Source organism: Vigna umbellata, chromosome 6 (assembly GCF_029865625.1).
Source record: "Vigna umbellata cultivar VRB3 chromosome 6, Vumbellata_1.0, whole genome shotgun sequence".
Lineage (NCBI taxonomy): Eukaryota > Viridiplantae > Streptophyta > Magnoliopsida > Fabales > Fabaceae > Vigna > Vigna umbellata.
This window is the reverse complement of record NC_142170.1, coordinates 22,101,672-22,116,206: the sequence shown is the minus strand read 5'-3', so window position 1 is coordinate 22,116,206 and position 14,535 is coordinate 22,101,672.

Here is a 14,535-nt window from a genome sequence, read left to right as displayed (position 1 = left end):
CTTTCCCTATTCCTTTTCAATGTTATCCATCATGAAACCTTTAACTTCATAAACCTAAGCTTTCACCTTAGGAAACTTACTTGTTTATTCAGTGTGATCGACAATAGTACTCCACATTCTCATTCAACTTGGATTTGCAGCAAACACAAATAAGACCACATACAATCGTCTACCAAGCAACATAAATCACAATCACAACAAATTTATCACCAAAAATAATTCACAACAACACAAATTTCATTTCTATTTTCAATTCGTTTACCTAACTCACATTTGCTCGAATTGAATTTCCTTTATATGGAGTAGTAGAAGAAGTATTCACTAAATTCTTCTAAAAACCCTACTAGGTCAATTAGAAAAAAAAAACTTGATTTAGTCTTTGTTTTGAAGAAAGGTAGATCTTCCTAAGGACCTAGTTTTTGTTTCAGTGGCGTACAATCAAATTTTTGTTGTCTTTTTCTAAGTGCACCTTTTCGATTTGATTTCCCCCTGCTCTTGCCAATTTGTTTCCTATTTCTGTTCTAGCAGTCACTCGAAGAAAAGAAATCCCACAATTGGTTTTCTGTGCGTTGTTGAGGTTGAAGTGGCATTGCCAAAGTGCAATTCCATTGAAACAAAGGAAGTTTTGATGAGAGGGCAATGAGAGGGACGTGAGACTTCAGAGAGATTAATATGAGAGGTGGGTCATTGGGTATTCGTTCTTGGAGTTATGGCTATTTGGAGAAGCAGTCTTGAACGAAGCACAAAGGGATTAGAATTTTGACCCTAAAGTTTATTCTTTTTTCTTTTTGTTTTAATTACGACCATAAACAAAATTAGAATTGACCTTACAGATGACAAACTGTTAGCTACGTCAAAAAAAGACTAACGTCATTGGTCGTGAAGGACTAACTTTGGCACTTTTTAAAAGGAGAGGGATGAAAATGGATGAAAGTTTCGAAGAAGGATGAAAACTAAAATCGCATGATAATTTAGGGAGTAAAAACATATTTAACCCTTTAATAAAAAATACAATTATCAACAAATTTATCAACAAATTTTAAAAATTTTAATCAATAATGGATTTACTAACAAATTTTTTAAAAATTCAATTAATGACGAATTTATCAACAAATTAAAAAAATTCATTACTAGTAGCTTGTGATAATTACTAATAGATTTTAACATGTCAAACCCCTGAAAATGACATGTGGAAGGGAGGGATAGATGTCTCAAATAATAAAGTTTGAGTATTTTATAGAATTTTCCAAAACAACAGCTCATCTCATTTTTCTCAAGAATCTATATCTCTCTAAAAACTCAAGCCTCCTTTTTTCTCCTCCTTCTCTCAAAAATTCTTCTCCTTCTTTCCACAAATTATCATTTTCTTCTTATTCCGATCATCAATCAAGCAACACCTATGTCTTCCTGGTGTCAAGGGTTTCACTTTGCACCGATCAAATGTTTGTTTTGAGCTGGTATGTTCATCTTCTTCTTAGAACGTTTATTTTCCGGCACATGCATGTGTTATGAACCATTCTTTAGTTTCATCATCTTCTTCTTCAGAGAGATTGCATGTGTTCATCAGCTTCTTCTTTTCATTTCTGATCACTTTTCTGGTAATGTTGAGTTGGTATTTTCTCACCAACCAGTGAAATATAGGTGTTCTTCAGATTTTCTGGTGAGAAAGCAAAGAATAATCGTTGTTCGATTCGGTCAAAGAGGCAAGGGAAGCTAGCTGATTTAATTGATTGATTTATGATGTATGAAAATGTTGTTTGATGATACTGCATGTATGTAAAAGTTGGATGTTGTGTGTTCGAAAATGTTTGTGTGGGCTATTGAATGTTATGGTTATGTTGTTTTCATTTCTACAGAATATTGGGAGTTTTGCCGAGGGAATTGTGAGGAAGTGAAATGATAAAAATGGAGAATTTGTGTTTGAAGTAGTTTTAGTCTGTAGAGAGATTATGGACAAGTTGTTTAGAGCTGGTTAGAGCCTTTGAATTACTCAAAACTGTACAAAAAGTAGGAAATCTGATTTTCAGTCCTTGAGTTGATGATTCTGCAAAATTGATTCTCAAATCTAAGATGAAACTCTCTAAATGATGTTAGAAAGGTATAGGTATTTTTAGTTTAGTGTAGAGATGTGTATGATTGATCTTTGGAGGATTATAAGTTTGTAAAAATGTTTATTTTTGGTAAAATTTGATGTGTTCTTAATTCTGCCGAAGTATCTACAGAATTATGTAGAAAACTGAGGGTTCGCTATTGACCACTCGGTCATGCGCTGATTTGGCCGTTCGGCCTTGTTCTACGCTCGGTCATTAACTGGGTTCGGTCTCTTTGGAGTCCTCGCAGTTCACAATCGATCGACCTTAGTAGCGCTTAGTCTCGCTAGTGCTTGTTCTGTACTAGCGCTCGATCTCGGTAGTGCTCGGTCTTGTACTAGCACTCGGTCTTGAGAGTGCTCGGTCTTGCACTAGTACTCAGTTTGGTATTGGTGTTCGGTCTTAACTACATTCGGCCTCTGATGGGCCTTACCTATTAACGACCTTTCGGTCTCTCTTAGTGGTCGGTCCTAAATAGTGTACGACCACTTCTTTAGTCTTATCTGTTATGAATCGTTCAGTCCTGTCCTTTGGGAAGTGAGTAACCGTTCGGTCTCCATCAGTCGCAGAGTGTTTAGTCTAAGCCGATAGTGTTCGACATAAGATAAAAACGTTTGGTTTAACTCTAGTTTTCAATTGTTCTAGTATTCGACCCTAAAACTGTGTTCGGCTTATGCTTGAGTCTTACTCTTAAATGACCGTTCGGTCATGTTAGTATGTAGGGAAAATTTCTCCTACTCGATCTTGTTGATAGGTATGTTGATCTTTTCCGTTCGGTCGTGTTCAAGAATGGTGGTTGTTTTATTGTTTAGTTTGATTATACTTAAATGTGATGGATGAGGAAGTATGCTGGTTTTGAAGTATGGTATGATAATTCCAATGTAATGTGAAGGTATGATGAGATACTTATAATATGGATATGAAAGAGTATTCCAGGAAGGAATATCTCAGGATTGGTTATGGAATGGTAAAGTATGAATGTGGTCATGCTAAGGTGGCATTTATCCTCATATTCTATGATTACTAATTCTCAAGTAGAGAGGAGTAAATCATGTGTGAGAATGGTAGGAGGTCCTAGTCCATAAGGTTAAGATGGGTAAGGTAAAACGGACTAACCTCGGGTGGCAACTGTTGAGGGCATCCCAGCTACTACATCACCCGGGTGCAAAAACGTCGTAGCTACACAAAATTCATATAGTTCGGACAGTCAGAGTAAAGTGGTCAGTCATTGCATGCATTACTCTATGGTTATGGTTGGAAATGTATTATTGGTTGTTGCATGATTGACCTATTGATTTATCTCAGATTTATGTGAGTTATATTACTGAATTAATTAAATTACACTAGCTTACCCTTATTTTTTTGTCTTGTCATGTTGTCCGTCCGGTCGTTCTTGTCATTGCAATGATCACCCTGTGGATGTGAGCAGAAGATATTGAGGATTCTCTAGAGTAGGCACTGGTAGGAGAGGATGATTTTCGTTGAAGTAAGACAGTTCGGTCTTGTGCTTGTTTTGCATTCATGACAGAACCGTTCGGTTGATACTCTTATTATATAACTGATCGGTCTGTTCTTAGGGTTGTTTTAGTATAGGTTTCTGTAAAGTTTTAAATTTATGGTTATTTTAGGATAACTGTAAGTTAAACTTATTCCTGTTACCATTCTATTTTCACTGTAGGAAAAGTGTTGATTACCGGCGACAATTTATTTGACGGCCTTAAAGCCTTCGGTAATGAGTTGGTGAATTAAAGTACCGACGGCCTAAGAGCCTTCGGTAATCTCTACGATTAATTTTGCCCCAAATCACCGTATTCCCTCTTTGCAATTCATTTCCCACCAACAACTCTTCCCTTCTCCAAAATCGAAAACGCTAAACCCTTCTCCATTGCACGAAACACTTGCTCGAAGACTTGGTTTTCGCATCAATCCTAGCTAGGATCGTTGGACGAGTGCTTTGCCGTGATTTCTATGACGACGTGGTTAGTGTTTGCCTTCGCGTTTTCTGTCAATTCCTTGCACGAAACCTCTTTTAAATTTGTGTGTTTTCCCCCAATCTGACCAATGTCTTGCGGAATCGTGGTGGGTAGGAAGCTCCATTAGAGTTGAATCGTGGTGGGACGAGGGTTTGGTGGTTGGTGGAGGCTTCGTGGTTCGTCGACGTTGGCGTGAGGAAGCGACAGTGCTGAGGAAAGGCTTGCTGGTCCGTTCAGCGAGGTGGAGGTTTGGTGCAACTCTGGGCTTGCACGAATAAGTCGTCTCGTTCTCTGCAAATCGAACCAGGTTAGTTTTTTTAGGAAAATGCCTATTTGCAATGTAATTTCAATCCTGCTAATGTTTGATGTTTGCAAGTTGTGATTGGTTGTGGTAATTGAATGTTGAATGTTGAATGTTGTGATTGGTTATGGTCTGACAGGATATTAACAACGTTAATATATTTCCATTAACTTCGTTTAACCCATCATTCGGATTCGTGGCTTATAATAACCTTTTCTTTAAACATAAACATCCTCATTAAAAGATGAAAAAGGGGTCATATTGATGGGAATCACCAATCTGAAGTTCTCAGTCTGGAAATTTAACCCAGTAATGAACACGAACTCAGTCCTAAGTCACCAAAATCATAGAGTTGGGAAGGCTTGGGTTCTTTCAGCCTTGGGTTTGTCAGGCAGGATTGGCCACAGAAAAGGTTACTTAGGCAACTATCAAACATTTTAAACTTCAGCTTGGGGTGTAGGTCTCTTGCAGCGATTAGGTTTCTTAGTCCTTCATCAGTTGCTTGTCTAGACCTCATTAGCTTGTTGGGAGCAATTTACCTCATGTTTCATCATCATCTGGTCAATCTCACTGTCATGAATATCATGGAGATTTTCTTATTCCATGTCATTATAAACATTATATCTTCATCAACCTCTTTAAAATTACAGCACCACCCACTTCGTTGGTGACATTCCTTCCATACCATCACAAGTCATGGAATTTTTCCAAAATGACAAACCAGAAAATATGTGACTGCTGAAAATTCAATGGTGGCACTTTTTTCAAGTGTATGATGGCACAAATATCAACTTGTGTTGTGGATTTTCCTATCTAGAAAATTATTTTAACACGCACACCAAAGGAGTAAACTTCGTTTCAATATACACCCTGGCGAGAAGAAAAGGTCCAAAGTCCTTCAAGACTATAATTGAAATTGTTGATGACATTTCAAGTTTAGCCACGGTATCATTAGACTTCCCAATACTAACAAGATTATTTGCAAAATATAAGTACTTGATAAGTAACGATATGTAGTAAAGGGGACCGACCGCATTGCAAATGTATAATTGTCTCTTATATGCTTTTTAAATACGTGTATACACGATTTTTTTATATAAAAAAGGAAGTGATATTATCACTTGTTTTCTATAAAACGGATAAGAAGGAATAATAATTATTAGCTATTAAACTCCAAGACAAGTATATGAAAGACTAATCTACATGATCGTATGGAAGAATCACTGTCAGAAGTCTTCAAAATGATGATCCGTCTCATCAAAGATCTCCTCCTACAAAGAAATATTGATGTCAACTCAAGATTTCGTGAGCAAATTTATTTGCTAAAAGTTACCTCAATGAATTTAGTACCTGTAAAAGCTCTTCGATGACATCTTCCACTGTAATTATTCCAACAACTTCTTCTTTTTCCCGCAACTTTTGAAGTGAATTTCCATCTATATCCAAAATCTCGTAGTACATATTTTTGGACCATTTTCTGCTCTAGGAACTACCCCTCTTCGAATTATTTGAGTTTGAAAAGCTTTTCCATTTATGGTGTGACAATTTAGCTCTTATACTATTCTCTTGGGGAGGCTTATCACTGTTAATATTCACCTTCACATCTCTCACTGAGTGTATTTCAAGCCATTATCAAGAGAGACAAGGAGAACATGTTGTGATGTGAAAAAGTTCAGTTTTGAAGAGAAAATCTAAATAAAATGTTAGCATAGTTTAACTTGATTACAACATGTGCTTATCGTAGGTTTTGAGTTGTGAAATTTATCCCTGTAAATTGAGGTTTTGAGTTGTGAAATTGCACAACAGTGGTTATAAGTCAAATTAGAATTTTAGAACAACTTTAAATCATCAAAACAAAGTCTTTTGAGCTATTATTTGGCATATAAATAGTATATTCCAAAATTTGACCTTATAACAGCTAATAATGTAGCAAATTAAACAACTACACACCTCATTCTAAGTTATAATGATTCAAACAACTAGCTATCAATGCAAAGGACTGTAGAAAGTGTAAATACACTAAACTAAGCTTGAAACAACAACTAAGCATGATCAAACTCGAACTGTACATTGCAAGGACATTTAACACAGTGAAAAGCTACAAATTTGACCAAAATAGAAAAAATATGCTACTAGTTTTAGGTAACCGAACTATGCTTTTCCATTTCATTGTGCAGGGATTTAATATAAAGTCTTCATGTCAATGGCATGTTGATGTTAATGCCTTATATGAAGATTTTATTTCTAAACCATCACTTTTTGAGTTAAAATGGAAGTGGAGTAGTGATTTTGAGTTGCAGGCTGTTTATAACTCATTTTAGAGTTTCAAGACAATTATAATCATCAAACAAAGTTGCTTGAACATTCATTTGTGTGTTTAAATCACTTCCATATGCTTTTTTAGTATCAAACCACCAAACTAGGGACTCTTTCTAGTGCATAATTTGTTTTCCAGCTAAGGTTTGATTCTTTTTTCTAGTTGGAGTGCATTTGTAGTCATTTATGAATCATATAAGGCAATGAGACAATGTCTAGCCTTGATTATATGTGCTACATCAGTTAAAACATGATTCTGTTTCAAAAATTATGCACAAAATGGAATAAATCTGGTGCAATCTCAAATCTGTTTCAGTTGAACTTTTTTATTTCTTAAGCAATGTGCAAGTTTGTTTAATGATATTAAACATGTTCCAAGTAATAGCAACCTGTATTAATCACTAAAGTGCAAAAAGCATAGTTGAGTTGCTAATAAATCCTGAAACAAGGTGTTGTTATTGCTTTTTTTATCAATCTTTTCACCGTGATTGATATCTTTGCTTGTGTCTTAGGTGTTTAAATTCTTCTAGCTGATTCTCTATAGTTATATCAAGTGTTTTAGGATGTCTTAGAGTCATTGAAACTGTTGTCTTCATTTCATTTCACTGAATTCTAAATTCTGGTGTAGTTTCGGTAACATTTTCACGCATATTTAGCTATAGCAAGTATGATTTGTTGAATCTTGTTGTGTTTGTGCATATAAAAAGTTTGAGCAAGTTTATTTTTCCATTTTAAAGTTGTGTTCACTGTTCAAATGGTCATTTTTATGCCTATATGCATAATCATCTCTTAAACCATCAAAATTGGCTTTAAAATGGAAGTGAACCAGTGAATTCACATTACAAGATGTTTTCAAACTGTTTGTGTTTAAACATATTTAAAATGATGATACAAAGTTGTTTGATGCAACAATTGAGCTGCTGAATGACTTCCAATCAATATTGGGTTTAAACCACCAAATTATAAGCATTTTCCTAGTGCAGTGTTCAAATCTAGGAGTGTTTGAAAATTTGTTTGCTCCAATTTTTGATTCTGGGTTGGCATGTGCAGGTTTATGTTTCCAAATGTAAAGATATGACTAAAGCATTGTAAAAAATCCATAAAAACCAAAAGAATAACCTAAAACTCAAAGTTTGAGTATTTAGTACCTAAAAAGTGTACTTATAATGTGAGAAATTGTCATTTCACCTAATGTAGACTCATTCTAAGGTATGTGAACATCTTAACATGTCTAAACTAGTGGAATGAAGCTAGGAAACTTGTCAAAAGCAAAGAATTATCTCAAACTCAAACTTTGAGTATGTAGAACCTAAAAAAGTCTACTAAAAGGGTGAGAAAATGACAATTCACCTAAAGTAGAATAACAATAACTAATGTTAATATCCTAATAAGTCTAAAGTAGTCAAATGAAGGTAAGAAACTACTCAAAAGCAAACAACTACCTACAACTCAAAGTTTGAGTAGTTTGAACCAAAAAAGTTCACTTTAAAAGGTGACAAAAGTTTACTTCAATCTGTCTAGTTTAGAACTTCCTGCTGGACATCTTTTAATTCATTCCTAGAGTCTTGTTCAACTTTTAATCATTGTCCTAGAGTCATATTAATAGTTTCCAAATCAGTTTGATTCATCTATTGAATTTTGGTTGGTGAATTAGCTTAAATTTTGGTGTTAAGAGCAACTCAAACAGTGAAATTCTGATTTGCAAGTATTTAGCCTCTGATGGCAGCTTACACAAGTCTTACTTGGTAAAACAAAGTTGCTTAAATCGTAAAATTAAGTGTCCAAACTCGTTTGAGCAAAATTGCCATTCAAACCATCAATTTTTCAACACTTTTCTGATATGAGTTGCAGAATTTTGTGAATCTGTGTTGCTGTGATTATTGAACTGAATTTCATCTTAAATTAGTAGCAAAAGCTTGGTTCAATTGATTAAAAAGAAGTGCACAATTCAAAATTAACAAACAGCCTGCATTGTAAAAAGCGAGTGAACTAGTGCTAAGCCAAATTTTCAAAATCTGATGCACATTTTACAGTAGCTCTCTTAGGCATTTCATCAAACGCTTTTGCCTATTTTAAAACTGAGTTCAAATTAGCTATATCTGCAACTTATAATTGTTTCTTGCTTTTTAAATCCACTTTAGAGTCTCTCCTAAGTTCATTTTGAGTGCCACCTTTTGTTGCAAGCCTATTAATTGCTTGATTTAATTTTGTTGGAAAATCCCGCAACTAAATTGTTTGATGAAAGTCCAGTGGTGCATGACAGGACAAGGTTCAGAACGCCCTTCGGTTATTACCGAATTTTGGCCCTCGGTAATTACCGAAGGCTTTTGGCCCTCGGTAATTACCGAAGGGCGGAAGCCCTCGGTAAATGTTAGCGACAAGGGATTTACCGAGGGCTCTTTGACCGTCGATAAGCGTTCTGTAATTACCTTTTACCGACGGTTTCGGGTTGTTTCCGAGGGCTCCTGGCCTTCGGTAATGTCCTTCTTTTTTGTAGTGTTTATTATAAATGTAATGACTCTCAAATATAGTTTTACAACTATATTTTTGGAATGTTACATAACACCATATCAAAGTTCAAAAAGTGTTTTAACACTTCTTTTACCGACAACATTTATTGATAAAAATATATATCAATAATAAAAATTACAAATAATTAACAAATTTTACTAACAAATTTTATTGACATATTCATTACTAATAAATATTTTTATTAGTAATGTTATTGACAAATTTTATCGATACATCTGTTCTTGATAATAAAAGTTATTAGTAATTAAAATTTTAAAATCCTTTGATAATTTTTTTTATCTACATATTTGTTTTCATTAATATAATTTTATTAATTTAACATTTAATATGTTCTGCTAGTATTTATATAGTTATTTATGAAGAATATCATATTTAGACCACAAGAACCAAACCGTTCATAAATTTTGAATCTTAGTAAACTAAATTCTTATTGTGTTTGTCGAAAAACAAAGAATTTGTTTCTCTTTATTGAATAGCTCTTTTGAGTGATTATATGCGCTATTATAAGTATTAATACGGTTGAAAACTTGTTGAAGATTCTAATTTCTATGCTAATTTTTACCTCATGAGTGTAATTTTTGTTAGAATTTAATTTGGTGTCGCGTCTTAGTTTGATATTTTTCCTTCGCGTAAATACTAACACCCATTATTACAAAAATATTAATATCAATTCGAAATAATAATATTTTCTTTGTATTTATTTTTCTTTTTAAATTAAAATTTTAATATATATTAATTATATTATTCAAGTGGTTATGGAAGATAATGTATTTTGTTTGCTGGGGTGTGAAAGTTTTATTTTTCAAATAATAACTCTACAAGAATAAGGAAATACACATATGATTTTAATTAATAAAATTGGACAAGGGTCATGATATATTGAAACATACAATTTTCTTTACACTCAACTTATGTTATTATTTTATTATAATATTCTATTTATATTTATTTTTATTATGCCAATATAATATTTTATTATAAAAGGCAATTATAAAATGGATGTAGGTGGTGTCAAAGAATATTTTTCCGTTGGATAAATTAGTGCTTCAACTTAGCTAATTATCTGAATGATGATGTCATGTGGCAATTTGGTCGTCGTTGCTATTGGATATATAATTCAAGTTGTTAGTTATAAGTCAGTTAGTTATTTTTGTTATTCATTTTTTACGGTTAGTTTCTCTTGTATAAAAGCACTATTCTTTCTTTCTCATAATAATACTGCATATCTTCTTTCTCTCTGTTTTTATATACTCCTTTATACCATACTGCTGTTATTCTGTATTCTATTTCTGTTTCCATTAGTGGTATCAGAGCCAGGTTCTTGAAATAGAGACGTAAGGTGTTTTGAGTGCTTGGTTCAGTGCGGCTAACCAAGAAGTGATTAAAGAAACAGTTATTTTAAAGAAGTAAGTAAGCATTGATGGCAGATTTTTCCACGACATATCTTCCTATTCTAACCGAAAGGAATTGGAGTCGATGGAGCACGCAAATGCGGGTGTTGTTTCGGGTACAAGGAGTTAGCAGTGTGATAGAAGGGGTGGAGTCTGAAACTGAGTTCTGTGGCACAGAAGATCAGAAGGCGGAGATTAGTAAGAAGGATGATAAGGCTCTGCTGATCATTCATCAGTGTGTACGGCTACAAACTTTGCAGAGGCAGTACGAATTGTTGCAAATGGAAGATGGTGATAAGGTCAGTGACTACTTCAACAAAGTTTTAACGATTACAAACCAAATGAAGAGCTGTGGGGAAGAGCTTAGTGATGTGTTGATTATGGAGAAAATAATGAGATCATTACCTCGGAGATTTGATTTTATAGTTGTTGCTATTGAAGAATCTAAAGATCTAGAAAAGATAAAAATTGAAGAGCTTCAGAGTTCTTTAGAAGCTCACGAGATGCGACTTCTTGATAGAGATCCTGTCAGAGCTGATGATCAGGCATTAAAGGTGCAACATGTTAGAGGTGATGGGAAGAAGAAATTCAAGACTTGGAAAGGTAAATCCAATGTCTCAGGCAAATGGAAGAATGATAATTTTGCACAAAGTAGATGGAAGAATGATAATTCTGTACAAAGGAAGTGGAAGAATGATGGCGTTGAAGAACAAGAGGAAAGAGGTGATTCTGCAGAAAGCATAGGAAGAGACAAATACTACAAGAAGAAAGACAGAAGAAATATAGAGTGTTTTACGTGCCATAAGTTGGGACATTTCTCCTATGAGTGTTATTTCAACAAAGGTAGACAGTTGAAGAAAGATCAAAGCAAGCAAGCTCATTTTGTAAAAGACGAGTCTGACACAGAGCCATTAATTCTTATGGTTACAACTTCTTCAGAAAGCGCTGCTATGACAAATCAAACAAACAAATTATGGTATCTGGATTCGGGATGTTCAAACCACATGACATACAATAGAGAATGGCTTATTAATTTGAACGAAAGAAAGAAAAGCACGGTCAGAGTTGATGATGATAGTACATTGAAGGTTGAAGGGATCAGAAATATTATCATAAAACAGAAGAATGGACTGAAGGCTACGATAGAAAATGTTCTTTTTGTCCTAGAGATGAAATGCAACTTGCTTAGTCTGGGTCAACTGGTAGAGAAAGGTTTCACCGTAATGATGGGCAATCAAGGAAGAGTGGAAGTGTTTGATAAGAATAAAAGGTTAGTCCTGGAAAGCAAGATTTCTAAGAATCGTACCTTCAAGGTTCATATGGATATAATTGAGAATCTGCAGTGTTTATCTACCATAGAAGTGGATGAAAATTGGAGATGGCATCTAAGATTCGGACATCTGAATTTCAGAGATCTGCAACTGTTAAGCAAAAAGACGATAGTTTCTGGATTACCAGATATATTTATACCTCAGAGAGCTTGTGAATCATGCATCATAGGAAAGCAAACGAGAAGACCTTTCAAAACACACTTGAAGATGAGGTCTAAAGAACGTCTTGAAGTAATTCATTCAGATGTGTGCGGTCCACTTGAGATATCAACAATAGCTGGTAATCGATACTTCGTTACATTTATAGATGAATACAGTCGTATGATATGGGTATACTTCATAAGGCTGAAAAGTGATGTTCTAGAAGTTTTCAAGCGGTTCAAGAATCGTGTTGAAAAAGAAATTGATAAGCAGATAAAGCTGATCAGGACAAATGGTGGAGGTGAGTATACATCGCGTGAATTTGATGAATTTTGTCAGCCACAGGGAATAACACACGAGATTATAGCCCCTTATACACCACAACATAACGGTTTGGCTGAAAGACGAAATCGAACAATAATGAATATGACCAGGTGCTTGCTTAGAGAGAAGGGCGTATCGCATGAGTTGTGGGGAGAAGCGATGGCAACATCTGTGTATGTTCTGAACAGATGTCCTACAAAGAAGTTGACAGACAACGTCCCACATGCAATTTGGTCAGGTACTGTACCCTCTGTTAAGCATTTTAAGATTTTCGGTTCTTTGGCTTTGTGTCATGTTGCAGAGTAGAAGAGAACGAAGCTGGATGACAAAGGAGAGGCGATGGTATTCGTGGGTTATCATCCTACTAGAGCGTACAAACTATTTGATCCTATTAGAAAGAAGATGATCGTTAGCAGAGACGTAGTGATTCTCGAAGATGAAAATTGGGACTGGGAAAGCAATCAAACCAGCATGAAGAAATCAAGAGTTGTATTGCAAATACCTATGCAAGTCGAAGAAAAGGTGGATAATCCGATAGCTACTAGCAATATTGGGAGCAACAATAATAATGCAGAGTGTTCAACGAGACCGAGAAGACAAGTGGTAAGACCTTCTTGGTTTACAGAATATGAAATGTATTCTGATCCTGGAGTGGATGAAGAAGGTGATATAATTCACCTAGCATTAATGGTCGGAAGTGAACCTTTGAATGTTGATGATGCCTTATCACAACCACTCTGGAAGGAAGCTATGTTGGAAGAGCTTAGATCGATCGAGAAGAATAAAACATGGAAGCTGGTCAATTTGCCACCCGAAAAGAAATGCATTGGAGTTAAGTGGGTTTTAAAAATTAAGCTTAATCCAGATGGAACAATCTCAAAATACAAGGCTAGGCTTGTGGCAAGAGGATTTCTACATCAACAAGGAGTCGATTTCAAGGAAGTCTACGCACCTGTTGCAAGGTTAGAAACTATTCGTTTAGTTGTTGCTATTGCATGTGCTAAGAATTGGTCATTGTTTGCTCTTGATGTTAAGTCTGCATTTTTGCATGGCTTGTTGGAGGACGAAGTATATGTACAGCAGCCTCCAGGATTTATCAAAGAGAAGAAGCATCAAGTGTATAAGCTATTTAAAGCGCTCTACGGATTGAAGCAAGCTCCCAAAGCATGGAACAGAAGGATTGATTATTTTTTTATCAGCTATGGGTTTGAGAGATGTATTGTTGAACATAGCCTGTATGTGAAGAAGAGTGGTGATGATATAATGATCGTATGTTTGTATGTTGATGACCTACTGGTGACGGGTTCCAGTCTACATTGGATTGAAGAATTCAAGCAGAGGATGGAAGAAGAATTCGAGATGACAGATCTTGGGAGGCTTAGCTACTTTCTGAGAATGGAATTTACGCACACAGCTGGAGGCTTGGTTATGCACCAAACAAAATACGTGAAGGATTTGTTGGAGAAATTTAAGATGACTGAGTGTAACATTACCAGGAATCCAATTGAGGTTAATGCTAAGCTAAAATCTGATATAAACGAAGAAAGCGTGGATGAGACAGCTTATAAGCAACTCATTGGTTCTTTGCGGTATCTGTGTAATAGCAGGCCAGATCTGATGTATGGGGTTGGTCTGTTGAGCCGATTCATGAGCAATCCAAAGAAGAACCATTTGATTATTGCTAAACGTGTTCTAAGGTATGTTAAAGGTACACCTAGATCTGGTATTTTGTTTCCATACGGAGTGAAGAAGGATGAGTTGGAACTAGTTGGTTACACTGACTCAAATTTTGGTGGAGATCAAATTGAGAGAAAAAGCACGTCAGGGAATATATTTTTCATGAACACAACGCCTATATCATGGAGTTCTAAGAAGCAAATCATTGTTGCTTTATCAAGTTGTGAAGCAGAATATGTAGCTGGCTGTCATGCGGTATGCCAGGGTGTGTTGAATGAAGTTCTAAAAGATTTAAAGGTGCAAAGTGAAAAACCATTTGTGCTACAGATGGACAACACATCTGCTATGAGTTTGGCCAAGAATCCTGTGAGCCACGAAAGAAGCAAACACATTGATGTGAAGTTTCATTTTTTACGTGATATGGTGAATAAAGGCAAAGTTGAGTTGATTTACTGCAAA